At 39.5% G+C, this 16,129-nt stretch overlaps 1 protein-coding gene across 1 annotated transcript in view; it reads left to right on the forward strand.

The window, feature by feature from the left end:
• Nucleotides 1-574: 574 nt before the first annotated feature.
• The window catches only part of LOC114464516 (protein ELFN1-like), a 314,605-nt gene continuing 299,050 nt past the window's right edge, over nucleotides 575-16,129 (forward strand). Inside the window, exon 1 of the mRNA XM_028448774.1 lies at nucleotides 575-875. The gene's annotated coding sequence lies outside the window, so the exon portion shown is untranslated. The remainder of the gene's footprint in view (nucleotides 876-16,129) is intronic.

Consider the following 16,129-nt stretch of genomic DNA (forward strand, 5'->3'; position numbering starts at 1 on the left):
GGCATTCATAATGCTTCAGTGTGGTTGTAGATTCAGTTTGACAAACAAGTTCTTACAGCTTGGAGTTTTAATGTTCTTAGTGCATTTCACAATTGTCAAAAAAAATTAGAGGTTGATAGTGAATTAAAGTTGATTAAAGTACTTCAGGAAGCAGTAGCTTTTATGCTCTTTAAAGCTTTACTCGTAGACTACTTGTACCCCACAAACGGCCACTCTTCCACTAGCCTGGGGTTAATAGCCTACAGTTTTGTCTGCCACTTTGGGTTGCATTGCACGACACTTTTATGTTATCTCGCTCTCCAAATAGCAAAGCACCTAAACTAAAGGACTGTTTGTGCTTGAAGTGCAATGTAACCATCTCTCTGCTGCTGGAACAGCTGGCTGCCGGTCGCTTTAGTTCAGAGGAGAGGTGTTTTGGATGGAAGAGTGTGTATGTGTGTGTGTGTGTGTGTGTGAGAGAGAGAGAGAGAGAGAGAGAGAGAGAGAGAGAGAGAGAGAGAGAGAGAGAGAGAGAGAGAGAGAGAGAGAGTTAAACACCGTCTGCTGTGAGATAGAGGAGGGGGAGTGGAGTGGAGCCTGACGCAGTGAAGGCAAAGACAGCGCATCACATCAGTCGTACGTTTTGCATCCCCCACCTCCACCAGCATCACCACCGCCACCTAAATCAGAAAAGAAAAAGAATCTTAACGTGGGTCAGTCGCCAGATTCTTCCTGCTGAGCTCATCGGTCACGGATGCTGCTCTTTCCAGAGGCAGCAGGACGCCGGGGCACATCAGTGACAGTCTGAGAGCTGCGCATCAACACATCCACGAGTCGTAGCGGAGGCAGCGATTGGAGCGGCGTGAAGCGAGGAGCTGCAAAGACATCTGGACCAGGTAAAGTGTAACCTGGAGGACATCTGTGGAGCATGCACACAGCGTTTGACAGTGCGCGTGTCCGTATTTCAGCCTCAGTGTGTGTTTGCATGCACGGTTGTGATGTATGAGGTGAATTTTCTGGATCCTATACAGCGTCTTATCACCTTTCCGCATGTCCGCTGATAATAAGCTACCTGTGTGGATAGACCATAGATCCCTGTTACATTATTGCTTCTTAAGAGTGTTTAGCGGTTGTAATAATACCGTCTGTATGATAAGTGTGTATTTTGTACATGTTTGATCACCCGGTAATATGTAGTTTTTGTCCCAGGACGGGCTGCGTTTCGGGTGCCCCCTGACAGTAGCGCAGACGATGAGGAAAATAGTTCAGCACCATGGACAGCAGCTATATCTGGGTTGATCTACCCCCTCAATTAACCCTTTAGTCTGTGAAATCATGTGTTGTTTCATTTTTAGCTTACCCACGTGTTTTTTCATCATTTAATATTTAAATGGAAATTTTTTTTGTGTGCTTGACCTATAACCTACCTGATTTATTTACGATTTATGCAAATCAGTTCACATAAAGCTCCATCAGATCTACAGCAGAATATTTTTACTTAAGTGCTTTGTGCATGCAGGACAGCTGGCCATGTGCAGACGGGTTATATACTGTATTAAAGGGCTATTCCACAGATTTAGGGTTGAACTAGTTGAGAGTGTCAAAGAAAATGAGATAAAGAGAATATGCAATCGATTCTGACACAGATCGTATAGGAGGTGAATGAACCTCATCTGTTTTATGATGGCGTTTGGGTTATTGACCAATGTGTGAAAAGCATATTTAAACAAGTATCTCTGTTATTTTCAAGAAAACGGAGTGGAACACATTTAAGGCTGTGTCTTCCCATGAAGGCACATTTTACCATTAAGTCATTATTAATTATTAATCAATGCAAATATGGGAATAATCTGCAGTGCATGGCTTTTCACAGACTTCAAATTGCAACCCATCACCTAAGGATGATTTTTTTTTTAAGTGGTTAATAATGTTCTACCGCCTTTCATTGTTGTCCTGAGATCAAATCTTTGTGATATGTTTGGAAATAAATTCTTAGTTACAGCAGCAATAATGATAAGGTGACCCAGGATTAGGGGAACTGGTATTTTCCAAATTCCATGTTTTCCACAATAATTTTCTGAAATTCAGTTTCTTTTAGAAATTTTAATAAATGTTTTCAGAAATTGTTAGTTTTTAACTCATGTGAGGAAACAAAATAAATATTAATAAATAAAAAATCCATAAACAAAAATGTATGTAAAAAAAAAAAGTAATTTAAAATAATGAGTAAAATCCAATTAAAAGGTAGATATAAATTGTAGTGACATGGATTATTCTGACGGCTCCTTTTTAATTATTCATGTCATATAAAGATTTATGAGAACAGTGTTAAAGTTACCCAGTTCCCCCTCAGGGATCAATGGTTTACTGAATCTGAGCAGGTTTAATGATTAAATTTTGGTCAACCTAATTTAAATTAACCTAATTTAAATGAACCTGATGACATCATTCCAGACCGTAATGATTAAACCAAAACAAATGAACGTAAGAATGCATCAGTTATTTCACCACTAGGGGCCATAATATTTTACAGTATCAGAAGTTATCATTAACCTATGGTGTTTCAGACTCTACGGTCCCTGGCACCGGTGGTCTCATCCACAATAACAGAACTAGGGATGCACCGAATATTCGGTAACCAAATATATTCGGCCAAATATTGCAAAAAAAAAAGCCACATTCGGCCTTTGTTGGAGTGAGTTAAAAGCAAGGCCAAATAGCAGCGTGTGATGTGATGACTCAATCAAACAACGTTCAGTGATTTGGAGTCAAAACACTGTGTGCGCGTTGCTGCAGAACCAGAGCAGCAGGAGCAGAAGCAGCAGCTCTTCCTTTCCGCACACAAACGTTCGTCACCACGTAAAAGTTGCAAGCCGTCCAATTCCCCAACCGAGGCCGTTGTTAGCGCTGTGAACAAGAATCCGTAAACATCCCGATCGTTTCCTGATCTCGGGTCTTGCTGCATAGGTTGGTGTGGCATTAGCACGGAGTGCTAACAGCTAATGTGTGTGAACAATGGCCGTGGCTCCAAGCAGTGACTCCCAACATGATCAGCAGCAGAAAAAGTAGTGCAGTTTGCATTTACATATTTGGCAATACAGTATAATATATATTCTATATTAAACCGCAGTGTTTGTTTTAGCTGTTCACATTCTAGGAGGTGTGTTAGGTGACGTCACCTGCCAACGTTGGCAAATTCCAATTGTCCGGTTTGGAACTGAGTTTTTACAAAATGTGGATTAACAAGGGAGGGAGGAAACAGACCTTTTTTAACTTTGGCCCTCTGAATGAGGTTAAAAGGAATGTGTATCACTGTGGCAAAACCATTAGAAAGTTATTTTTTCATCAAACCTCCTCTTTAATACACTTAAGGTTTTTTTATGTTTTATTTTATTTGAAGGGCTAAAATAAATGAAAAACTTTGTTATGCTTTTTTTGAAAAGCAGAGGCTACTGGAATATTTAAAAAATGTCAGAATATTCAATAAACATTTACTTTCTTTAAAAAAAAATGTATTCTATGCTATTTATGCACTATTAAAAAAAATAGTCAAAAACTTAACCTGCTATGATTTAGGAGTCAGTGATGAGTGCGGTTTAGACTGTGTTTGAAGCAGCTAGGACCCCATAAAAAATTAAAAAAAAACATCCTTTTCCTCACAGTGATGGCTTTCCAATTCTGTCCAGTTCTGTGTTTTTTTTTCATTGGTCATTTCCGTGATTCCGTCCGCGATTCCGTTAGCGTGGATTTTATAGGGCCCTAGTGTAGTTGTTAACGCACTCAACTGAGGGGTAACAGACTCGCTGCAGTGCATACAAGGTTGCGTCCTGTACACATCTCTGATTGGCCAGCAGCCCAGGAAGGCGGTTCTTGGCAATTCTGAATGGGGAAAAAAAAAAGAAAAAAAAAAAGACATATATATATCACTCAAATGATGGAAATGGAAGAAAAAACCTCTGCATCTGAGGTTAGGTTATCCCAGTAGTGAAAAAACCAATATTGATGCGATTAAGGTTAATCGTTCAGCCTTAGCCAGGATCATATTTTCTTTTTTTGGATTTGTGTAAACATTAAATTCACATGTTGTTTGAGTGTTTTTTTTTCCAATTGTCAATGAATGTAAGGAATTTAAGTAAGATGGTATATTTAGGTCTTGATATTTGGTCAGAAGCTGCAAAATTCTAGCTGCAGTGCTGAAACCCTTGAAGCTACTGCCCCACTATCTCCTTTAACGGTTGTAGTTGCCACTATGTCCCATTGGGCAAAAAGTAATAACTGAGTTTTTCCACTGACTGACTCCAGTTGTCGGCTGAGTGCCAAAGGAGAACAAGAACAGGAAAGGACAGGACAAGTTTTCAATTGATGGTAAAGATCAAGTCAACTCTGAGAGCTTGGATGAACAATAGATGGTTTCACCAAAGTAATGAATAGGAGACAATGTACTTTTGGGATCACAGATCATCTGGTTGGCTCTACAGAGCCAGAGATTTGGTCACATTCAAATGTGGAGATAATGACTATCTCTGAGGTTACTCATTTTGCTTTCATCCTGCATTAGTACTGCAGTGCTCGCTGCAGCACACGACAGGAAAAATGCTGATCGAGTTTAACAAAATCCAACTCCAGTGTAAACCCGACTCTTAAATGTGCTAAATGTCAGGGTTACAGTCTTCATCAAACTACCATCAACAGAAATATTTTGACTACAAGCAGCCAAACACACTGAAGAAGCACATTTTTTAAAAAAAACTATGTTGAACCCTAATGGTTTCATCCATTGCTAAGGAGTTTTTAATTAAATCTGCAAATGTGTTATTTGGTTTACTGATGTTTAAATATAGTTTTTGTCAACACTTTTCATATGAAAACAAAACTAACAAATACATAATTCAAAATATTACTCAAGACATTGATGTGTCCTTTTATATAAATGCTCTTAAAGACTGAAACAAATTAGAATTATTTCTGATTTTAGTAAGGTGGAGCTAGTAGAATGGGAAGATGAAGTTTATCATGTCCATCCAGAACAAATTCAGAAGTAATTGCTGTCTTGAAACTTAGACAAGGGGATATTTAGACCTACCCTGATGACAGAATGATTGTAAATACAAACACATGTACAGGTATTTGAACTGTACAGGACTAACTACTAGAGTTAGCATGAAAAAAAGAAGGGATATTGAATGAAAGCAAATTTAACTTTTGATTGAAAGAAAAAAACATGTCAACACCTCAACCGTCAAAAATTGTAAAAGTATTATTTTCTTCCTAATATATTATTCACAGTAGACTTAAGAGTGAGTCACTCATCCATTGTGCAATCCTGCTAGCTAGAGATATAAAATTGTTTCAAGAAAATTAAAGAATCACTGCTTAAGAGCTGCAGCCTCTGCTCTCATCTCTTGTATCAGTTTGATGTAATTTTTTTTGCCCTTTAGATGCCTCCACTAAAGTAGCAGCATGGGCCATGTATCATTTCAAATCTCTGGCTAGATGTAAGCATCAACTCAGTTAATATTCATGAAAGCTTTCCAGACTTGAGCAAAAATGGCTCTTCAAATTGACCACCTTAAGTGGCATAGAGAGCTTTTAACAGCATGTTTCATGTTTTTGCATCTTTGATAAGTGGGAATGCCCCACAGCCGGAGCAAATCTGTGAACATGGTCAACATAGCACCATCCTGCAAACTGGTCTGAATCCAGACAGTTTTTCTTTTACTAAAAACAAGTTTAGGAAACACTTTTGAAATTGAAAGCCAACTGAAATCAACACAAGCTGAGACAAAAACAAAAACTTTGATAGTGGAACTTGTCTGGAGAAAAGACAAAACCAAAACTACCTTTGCTAGACATCTTTACACAAAAACACCCTCATTCTTCTAAGACAACACAGGTTGTCAACACAGACTACACAGCAGCAGCATCAGCTTTTTCACCTGTGTGATGAACAAAGCCTCTGAATAAGAAGGTAAGGACGACTTGCTGACAGACAAACGTTGTGCACATGTATGGAGCAAACACACCCACTTGCCAGCACAGGATACACAAGTGAGGACGTGGATTAATTATGTACCATATTCCCTGCAGGAGTCTAGTTAGCATTTCAGGAAGATTGCACAAACACTAGGGAACCATAATTAGGAAGTTATTGTTGCAGCGTCCACTGACACACGCATTCACACACCCTCGGAGGCACAGTGTAGGGGGTGGAATCACTTATTTATGCTGTAGGTACCGAACCCCTTAATTGTCTGTAGTCGTGAATGAATGTGTGAATAAGTGTGTCGGCTTCCATATGCTGGCCTTGGTCTTGAGTCTCGTCCTGGGTAAACCCCACCTCGGGCCCAATGTGGGCTGCATGGGATAAACACCATATAGAGAAATGAAACCTGTTAATCCTTTGATTCCTATATTTTTTTGTTCCTTTTGGTAATAGAGGTGTCACTGATGTTATATATATATATATATATATATATATATATATATATATATATATATATATATATATACTGTATATACAGCATTGATTGACCATAGATTTAAAGACTGCCAGTTCAATGTCTATTACTTCCTTTAAATATAAAAAACACACCGTATTTACAGTTATTCCACATGGGTTTTGCAACAATTAGTATGGCAGTGTGTTGGTAAGATGATAGACAAAGTTTACAATATGTGAAGATTGGGCTCTCAATAACAATATTTTGCAAAGGGAAAAAAAGACAAAAAATTGGAGTTGGAAAAATAACCATGCTTTTGTTTGACTTCGACGTAGTTACAGACTTACGGTGGATATGATCTTTTCATCTCAATAGGAATAAAGAAAAGAAATCTAATTTACAATACCATAAAAAGGACAAGGACTTTACTATCTAAAGTCCAAATAGTGCTACTTTGCAATCACAAAAAGAGAAACTTAAAATGAATCCCAGTCTAATATTGAAAGCAAATAACAGGTTTTTTAAAACCTCAAATAAAGACAATGCCCAGATTTAAGATATGGACATGTTCTTTTTCATTATTAGCATGTCTACATTTTTGGCAACAATTGAGACCTTTGGACAATGTCTACTACAGATGAAAAGACACACTTGCTTGCCACAAATGTAGCAGAATGGAAAGGTATGCTTCGTTCTTCATATTATGTTTCAAAATGTCCCACTTTTAGTTGTGCATTAAAGTTGGTTCAAAAGTATGCACTGAATGTGATTGAGTAACTTAATTGGAGCATTGGTCAGCCAAGCCAAGCAGACCTGAAAAAGCTCATTTAGGAATGCCCTAAACCTAGATACATACTGATACAACCCCAAGGGCTTTCTAAATCCAGAAAAATGTATTAAAAATACAAAAGACCACAAAGGCCAGTAGCCAGAAAAGCAACACAGTTTGCTAAAAAACACAAGTAAAAGTGAACCAGAGACAGCTTGTGGTGTACTGGGCAAGAAAAAAAGCATGTTTAAAATTTAAACAGGAACATCACAAAAAGCCTTCTGATTGGAGGGATTTCCAGTGCAGAATAGTTTCATTCATAGTAGAATCCAACCTAGATCTCAAAACCAGACCAGATAAGACACCAAATCACTCTGCAGTAAAAGTGATGAAAAATCAAATTTTCTTTTCAAACTGAGGTAAAAATACCTTAATAATTGTATTTGTGTCTGCAGTCTATATCTCCTTAACTCAATGCTTTTGCTCCGTCCCAAAGAGCTGTCTATCTTTTACAGCAGGAATCATATCAGGGTCTAAAGATACTGTATAAAGATTCCTGAGGGCTGTATTTATTAACCTAAGCATTACGTTTTGATGCAATGAGACAACTCAATGGTGACCTCATACCTCATTTTCATAGCGTGAATGATGAACGAGCTGCCTAATGTATGCTGACACAACTGTTTCTGTTGCCAGCACACCACAACTCATGCAAATCCAAACCTAAACACTGAAATAAAGGTCTCCCAACTTTGTTTTTCCTCTCAAACCATTTTTCATCAGGAACTTTATTTTTCTCCACTCATTTTAGCCTTCAGTTACTGTATATACACCACCATGATTCGCACACCCTAAAAACCATGTAAGTGTGCGAGTGTATTGACTCAGCTAGTTTGTATGCCGGCTGCTTCTATACCACCCCTCTGGAAATCAAGGACAGATTGCAGTGATGATGCTGAGAGGAGGAATGAAAGAATGGAGAGAAGGGAGGATAGGAGAAAAATGGAGACTAAAAAAAATGAAAAAGAAAGAGAAGCACACATAGATGCCTGTGGGTGAAACCCAAAAGGGAAAAGTAAATGGAAATAGTATCAAAAGTGTAGGATGACTGTTTTTTCTTTACCCTGCTTATCTCCATCATGTTTCCACTCGTCCTGTTTCTTGTTGCCCTTTGTTTGACAAACCTCTCTGCAAGCCAAGGTAGTTTGGAGAAACGTTGGTCTCCCAAGGACTTCAAAAGCTATTTGATGCTCTTTAGGGCTAAAAAAGCTGCCCATTAGAAACTGAAGACTGGGCTGGTGAAATGTTATGACTGAGTAGCAAATCAGCTGCTCCTCCTTCTCCTGACAAGGATCTGTATTTCAAACCCTGAGAAGGCAGCAGCAGGAGACCAACAGGGGAGAGTGTTGTTTACTCATTTCTCTCCCCTCTTATCTCTCAGTCATCTCCTTTCTGTTTTGTCTTTTCTCTGGTATCACATTTCTTTTGGGTTTAGGGGCCATTAGTGTCCACTTCCTGTTGCTCAAAACACCCAGAGAACATTTCTGTCAGAGGCAATTAAACAGACGACAACTAAAAATGATTCCCTAAGTTATTATTTTGCAGAAATGCTGTACTTCAATTCACTTAACAGTAGCATAACCAACTTAGCATCTGCATTGCTTCACCACATGGAATTAAATTCAGAGGGTCCAGCTCTTATAGTGGGGTCTCCTAACCATCTTCCACTGGTCAGGGGTCTGCAACCTTAACCTTAAAAACAGTTTAAAATCAAATAAAAGAAATTAAGAAATTAAAGAAATAAGAAATAAAAAACTATATTGCATCTTCAAATTATAATGCATCTCAGTTTACGTGAACACAATGTTATATAAAGAAGATTTTTTTAGTTATTGTATTTGAAAGGCTACAAAAAGTAGCTTGAATTTGATAATACATGATCATGTGATCAACACATGCTAATTGCTAATTTCTTGCCACAAATAAAGCATGCATTATTAACCGGCACATTGGTGGTAAAATGAATCTGTCCCCACACAATTAAATCTCTATTTACTTCCAGAATAGTGTTTTTGTTGGTTTAGTTATCTTACCAGGGATTTAAAACTTAAGGTTAGCCACAGGTGCAAGGAAAGTAGATGGTCTATAGATGTTGCAGGAGGTGAAGTAGGAAGGCAGCTGAGTCATTGCACAACATAATTTATTTTAGGTTAACAAATTGTTATATCTTTATTTTATTTGTCATTAATCATTATTAGTCTCTGTAAAAAAAAAAAAAAAACTCTTTCTTTCATTAGTTTTTTTTTAAAGCTAGAGGGAGCCTTGGGCTTCAAAGCTGCAGGTTGCAGATCACTGCCCTGGGAGAACCGCAGCTGAACATCTGGCCTGGCATCATAGTCCATCAGTTCTGCCCCTCGATGCTGATTCTGATGAGTGTGTAAGCTCTATCGCTGCGCTCGGCACATTCTTCCTTTATATTGCTGCCCTCAATGTGAGCGCGCACTCAGTGGAAGGCTCGTTTTGCCTCGCTCTGTTCACGCATTCACCTTTGCATCACCCCCAGCGCAGAGCGAGAGAGATGTGCACTCTGTGGGACATGACAAAGCGCTCAGCCGCTCCGTCACAAAATAAGGTCACCCATATGCACTCACAAAGATGCGACCAGATGAAATTTTCACTCACACAAAAAAATGGTCGCATATGCAACCAATGTGGTCGCAGTGAGCCCTGTACTGTCCTTGACACAATTGCATATATGCACATGATTTTGTATTTTAGTTTACTAACCCAAGAAGCTTTGCTTGCCACATCTACTGAATAGACTTTCTAAGAAAAGAGTTATACAAATAAAACTGATTTATTTGAACACTTCCAATAAATTGGGTTTTGACAATTTGCAAGATTTCATGGAATAAAAACTCAACTCAGAGAAGAAACATTAACTAATGAAATATATATGCATGAGTCCTAGATTTCTGGGCAAACAGAATCAAAGCTATCGGTTCAGTAAACATTAATTTCCTGAATTCAATAATACTTTGCTGGAGTTAAAATTATGTCAAAGAAGTTCGCAATTGTTTTACTTCCTGTAAAACACAAAGCCACTATGATCAAAAGTGTTCAAACTTCTACAGGCTGGAAGTGAAGTGCTGCTGTAACTAGAATTATGGCCATAGCTTCAGATGTGACAAAAAAATGTAGCAGTGCTGCTTTGTTCAAGGGTGTGCAACGTTGGATTTGTTTGGACTGCAATGATACCATTAATACATTATTGAAATGACCAGGATCATTATCAGGCTTCTGCAGAGCTTAATAAGTAAATCATTTGAATCAGGTGTGTTGGAAAAGGGAAACATCTAAAACATGCTGGAAAGGGGCCCTTGAGGACCAGGGTTGGCCACCCCTGCTCTACACATTTCACAACAAACCTAAATGTCCCTGAAGTCCCACCATTAAACAAAACCTAATTTGGCCATCAATGAAAAAGCTACCTTATTTCCCAATTTTCTACAGCAATACATACTTCCTACAAACTTCCGTTCATTTAAAAAAATAATGGAAAAAGCGGTGGCTAAGCAGCTGACCTCATTCATGGTACAACATCATTTTTATGATAAATATCAATCTGGCTTTAGGTCAATCCACTCCACTGAGACTGCTCTTCTGAAAGTTTAGTGACGTGATGATGGCTGACTGGACGATACACAGTTTTGGTTTTACTTGATCTGACAGCTGCCTATGACATCACGGTATACTTAATGATCAACTTAAAACTGAGATGGGGTTTTCTGGAGCTATTCTCCAGGGGTTTACTTTCTATATAAATGAAATAACTTTTATGTTGCTTTTAACGGTGTAATGTCTAATGTGTCTAACCCGTCATGTGGAGTAGCCCAGGGCTCTGTTCTGGGGCCAGTTTTGTTTTTATTGTACATGATGCCTCATGGACGGTTGATCTGTGGTTTTAAAAATGTGTCCTATCATTTCTATGCATATAATATTCAGCTGTATTGCTCCTTCAATGATTTTGAGTTTCAATAATTATCTGAATTCCTGGAATGTGTATCTGCTATCAAAAACTGGTTGACTTTGAATTATCTGCATTATTCGATCAAGAACTCCCTTGGTGCACTGGGCACATCTGTGAAAAACAGTCTCAGAAACCTTGGGGTTGTTTTTGATTAATCAATGTCTTTGGAGGGTCACTGTCGTCAACTGACTAAAAACTGTTATCATCTGAGAAATATCTCCAAAGTGAGAAATCTGCTGTCCAAACCAGATCTCAAAATAATCATACACGCATTCATTTTGTCACAGATTGATTACTGTAATTCAGTTGTCTCCTGTTTTAACAAGTCAACACTAAAAAGACTTCAGACTGTTTAGAATGCTGCTGCCAGACTTTTGACCGGTGCTCCCAAAACAGCCCACATTACCCCCATTCTTTCTGGTCTTCATTGGCTTCCAGTTTATCTTTACGTATTGAGTTAAAAATCCTAGTCCTTACTTGCCGTGCGATGCATGGTCAGGCCCCTCAATACATCACTGAGTTGTTGTGCCCCTACACTTCAGGGCGCACCCTTCAGTCATCAGGCCAGGGTCTCCTCAAAATCCCAAAAATGCATTTTAAAACCTGGGGTGACCTAGCGTTCCAGGCGGCAGCACCAATACTCTGGAATAGCCTACACCAGTCCCTCCTTGAGCTTGTCTGTGTGGACTCTTTAAAAACATCTCAAGACTGCGCTTTTCAGAAAGGCTTTTGGTTAAAAAAGTGAGGAATTCTACTGAACGGACAGAGAGCTATCTTCCTTGTCACTGACAAGTACGCACACGCACCCGTGCTGCTGCTGTTATAGTCCAGAATAGGGATCACATTGTGTCTGTGTACTTATTAATTCACTTTCAGCTACTACGGTGAGCAGAGTAGACCGATCTACAGTTATCTCTCAGCTATTTGTTGTGACTGCAGCGATTTTGACGGAGCTCAAAGCGGGGGAGGGGTGCGACTTTTATTTACATTTTTATTTTAATGCGTACATTAATGGGTACAGACAACAAAAGCCATAGGTTTCTTACAAAATTAGTTAGTTATTCTTACAAAATAAGTAAATGAAAAGCTAAATCTATGGAGGCGGGTGCTGTGGGCTGAACTATAAAAGAGAACAAAGGAGGGGGGAGGGGCTCTGCTGTGGAGCGGTAGGTGGGAACGAAAGGTCTGAGGCATCTTCAAGAGGTGGAGGAGGTCCTCGGAGGACTCGGGCATATTTACACCTAATATAGATGCCGTCACAGTTTTTAAAGATTACTCAAACATACATGAATGAACCAAGGCAACACTCCAGGTATGTTTTTAATGAGGGAACGACATAGTAACATGATATGAATCTCAAAAAAGTCGATTTTACATAATAACACCCCTTTAAAATCAGTGGTTAAAGAGACGTCCCATTGTAAAAAAAACTATCTAGGGTTAAGTGTGATTCTCGCTCTCCTGAACGTAGCATTTGAGGCTACCAGGAAACCCAGGTGAGTTATAATATTAATATATTTATATACTATTAACATACAATATTAAACTACAACTTAATAGAAAACCAAAATTATGTCACAATAACTTTTTAAACATGCAGAATTAAACAACACAGTAGCTCAGTTTTGCATGTGTATAAACAAACCCAAACGTTCTTCATGACTTTCTTGAACCTTACAAAACACAAACACAAGGTTAAGAAAAATAACCCTGTTCACTGGATGTTTTAGATATGTTTTAGTCTGTTTTGAGCCAGAGTGCACTCATTACTAATTGTTTTAGCAAGCTTGCTTTTAGTTTTGTTGGCCACTTTAAAGTTGGAGCTCATGAAGAAGAAGAAAAAGGTAGGCTTTACCTCATTTCAGCAATATGTGTGTCTCCACCCACACGGTAGTTTACAATCCAGCCTTGGAATGAATCTCAGGATAACTGAGGCAAAACACACATTTTCTCTCACGAGCTCGTTGCACACAGTTCTTCTTTATTGGTTTCTTTTTCTGCACGTTTTCTTCTTTTTTCTCTACTTTCCTGTCTCTGCGCAGTCACAAACTATGTAAATATAAAGTGTCCGGAGTACTTTTAAAGCATTTTCAGAATTATTTAAACACATGGAATATAGATATTTTAGCTATAACTTGTTTATATACTTTAATATTTATCTAGTTTTAAACATTTTAATATGACACCAATATTATAATCAGGCATTAAATAAAATATAACTCCAAACAAAAACAAAAAACTATAATAATGACATTAATACTGATATTAATCAAGTTATAACACTCTCCCCCCCACCAAAATAAGGCATGCTCTCATGACTGAACTCTTTCAAAAGAATGAACTCAACACAGTGAAACACAGAACGTGTTCAGGCAAAAAAACAGTACCAAATCTGGTGATCCAAAGACAGAAAGACAAGAAACATATCTTACAGTGGGGGTTTCTATTAAACTTGGTGGACCGGGAGTATCACATGTTAACTTAAGAGGAGCTCTCTTAACTCTCTCAGTTACTGTCAGTTTCTATTCTTGATGGTTGTGAAAAGTTCTGAACAACTAGAGTTTCGTCACTTGCCAGATCTTGGTTTGGCATGTCTCGAGAAACTCATGTCCTCTTCTGTCATGTTCTGGTTCCTCTTCAGCAGGTTGCATTTAATGAAACTCAATTGTCTCTGGTTGTTGGGTGAATTCATCTGAAACATCTAGACCCAGACTGAATGGCTCTGGGATTACAACACATCTCCATTTCTGGGAGATTCTACAGATGAATCAGTACACAGACAGTAGTACTCCTCATTTTCTGAGTCTGGGTAGTTATTTTAAGCTTCATCATCTGGTTGAATCTCTTCATCTACACAGTTTGATGTTGGTTGTGAGCTCATTTCTTTGTTGGATTTCTGTTTTCTCCTTCAAAGAACTCTCTTTGTAGATGTAGGAGGATTTAAGTGAAGCACTGGCTCGAGGCTGACATTCTGTCCCACAGACAAAATGTGATTTTGATGGAGAATCTTTATCCGTCCACTTCCATTTTCAAGTTTTAGCCAGAACACAGGTAAGTTGGGTAGTTGACTTTCCACCACATAAGGGTTTGAAGCCCATCGGTCAGTCAACTTGTGCGTTTCTTGCAACCCTAAGTTCTTTATCAAGGCTATATCTCCAGCCATGTATGCAGTATGTGGGGTATTGCCCTGGCTTCCCTAAGCTGAATCCAACAACTTTACTGGAGCAGACCATATTCAGCCTTTCACACAGGCACTCACTCAATATAGTCCATCGAGACCTGAAGCCCAGGAACCTCCTCTTCTCTGGTTTGAGTGCACTGGGCCAGTTACGAACTCTTATCTCAGACTTTGGACTCTGCAAAAAGATCCTGGATGATCGGTGTAGCTTCTCTCTGCGGTCAGGCATACCAGGGACTGAAGGTTGGATCGCTCCAGAAGTGCCGTGAGATACACCCAAAAAAAAACAACCTCGGCTGTGGACATGTTCTCTGCAGGATGTGTGTTTTACTACGTGGTTAGCAGGGGGCAGAACCCAGTTGGTGACTCGCTTAGGTAACAGGTCAACATCCTGTTGGAGAATAATCTCTCTCCCGCTTCATGGTTGACATGCACAATGACATTATAGCCCTGGATCCGATTGAGCTGATGAGCTCAGAGGCTGAGGCACTGCCATCCACTGCCAGCATGCTCAAACATCTGTTCTTCTGGAAGCCTGAAAAGCAGCTGTTTTTTTTTCCAGGATGTGAGTGATTGAATTGAGAAGGAGCCGCTGGACATTTTCATCGTGGTCCAACTGGAGACTGCAGGGAGAGCAGGGAGGAGAGATTCAAGATATAAAATGGAAGGGTGGGGAAGAGTTGATTATTGTAAAGTGAGGGTGAGATGTGAAGTTGTAGTTGTGTATATTGTACTTATTGTGTTGTGTAATCCAGCCAGTCTGGTGATAAGCGTGAAGCTTAGGTATAATGGTGGTGGCTGTGGAGAGAGGGAAGGAGTGAGTGGTAATATCTAAAACAGGTATTTGGGATCAACGTGTCTAAAGTTAAGCCCAGTACAAGTTTTAACCCACAGTCTAAGGCATGCCAGTGCATCGTAGACCAATGTATGTCAAAAACTGCCACTGCAAACCCAAGCGCTGCCCTTGACTTGAAGATGCAGCCAGGCTAGCAGAAAGAGCGGGAGCCAGACAACCCAGACAACCTCCCCATGGCTGTGCAGCCCTCCAGACACCCCTAAGACCCCAAGCCGAGAGGCAGCCACCGCTCCACACACACACTCGAGAAAGCACCAAGGAGCCGAGGACCCAGCGCACCCCGCCACAAACCCCAACCCCAAGTTCCCCCACCACCCCCACCCCGAGAGCCCCCCGCCTGAGACCCCAGCAGAGGAGCCAAGGCCCCCACACCAGAAGGACCCAGAATAGAAGTAGAACCGAGGGATAAGGACCAAACCCCTGGCCGCCCAGGGCAACAAGGGGACGCTACATGCCGGCCCCCAGGCGTACCGACGGAGAGTATCTATCCTTTTAAAATCAGTGGTGAAAGAGACATCCCATTGTAAAAAAACTATCTAGGGTTAAAGGTCCCATGTCATGCTATTTTTCACCCATCTACATTTGTTCTAAGAACCCCCTAAAGCATAGTATTTGAGGTGTATTTTCCCAAACGTGCCTGTTTTGTGGGCAAAATATTTAGCTTTTTTCTTCATATTGAGGTTTTAATGAAGCTGCTACCTGTTTGGGTTATTGTACAACCCAATGATTAATGTGTTTTACAAATGAATGTATTTTTGGACAAATGCAACTATTCTGTGTGTTCTATCATGTATCATATACAGTAAGTTGTAACAAATAAGAAATTTGAAACTTGAAATGGGAAGTTGTATAAACATAGTAAGTTTAGTTTAGTTTA

The sequence above is a fragment of the Gouania willdenowi genome, chromosome 1 (genome assembly GCF_900634775.1).
Source record: "Gouania willdenowi chromosome 1, fGouWil2.1, whole genome shotgun sequence".
NCBI classification, from domain to species: Eukaryota; Metazoa; Chordata; class Actinopteri; order Blenniiformes; family Gobiesocidae; genus Gouania; species Gouania willdenowi.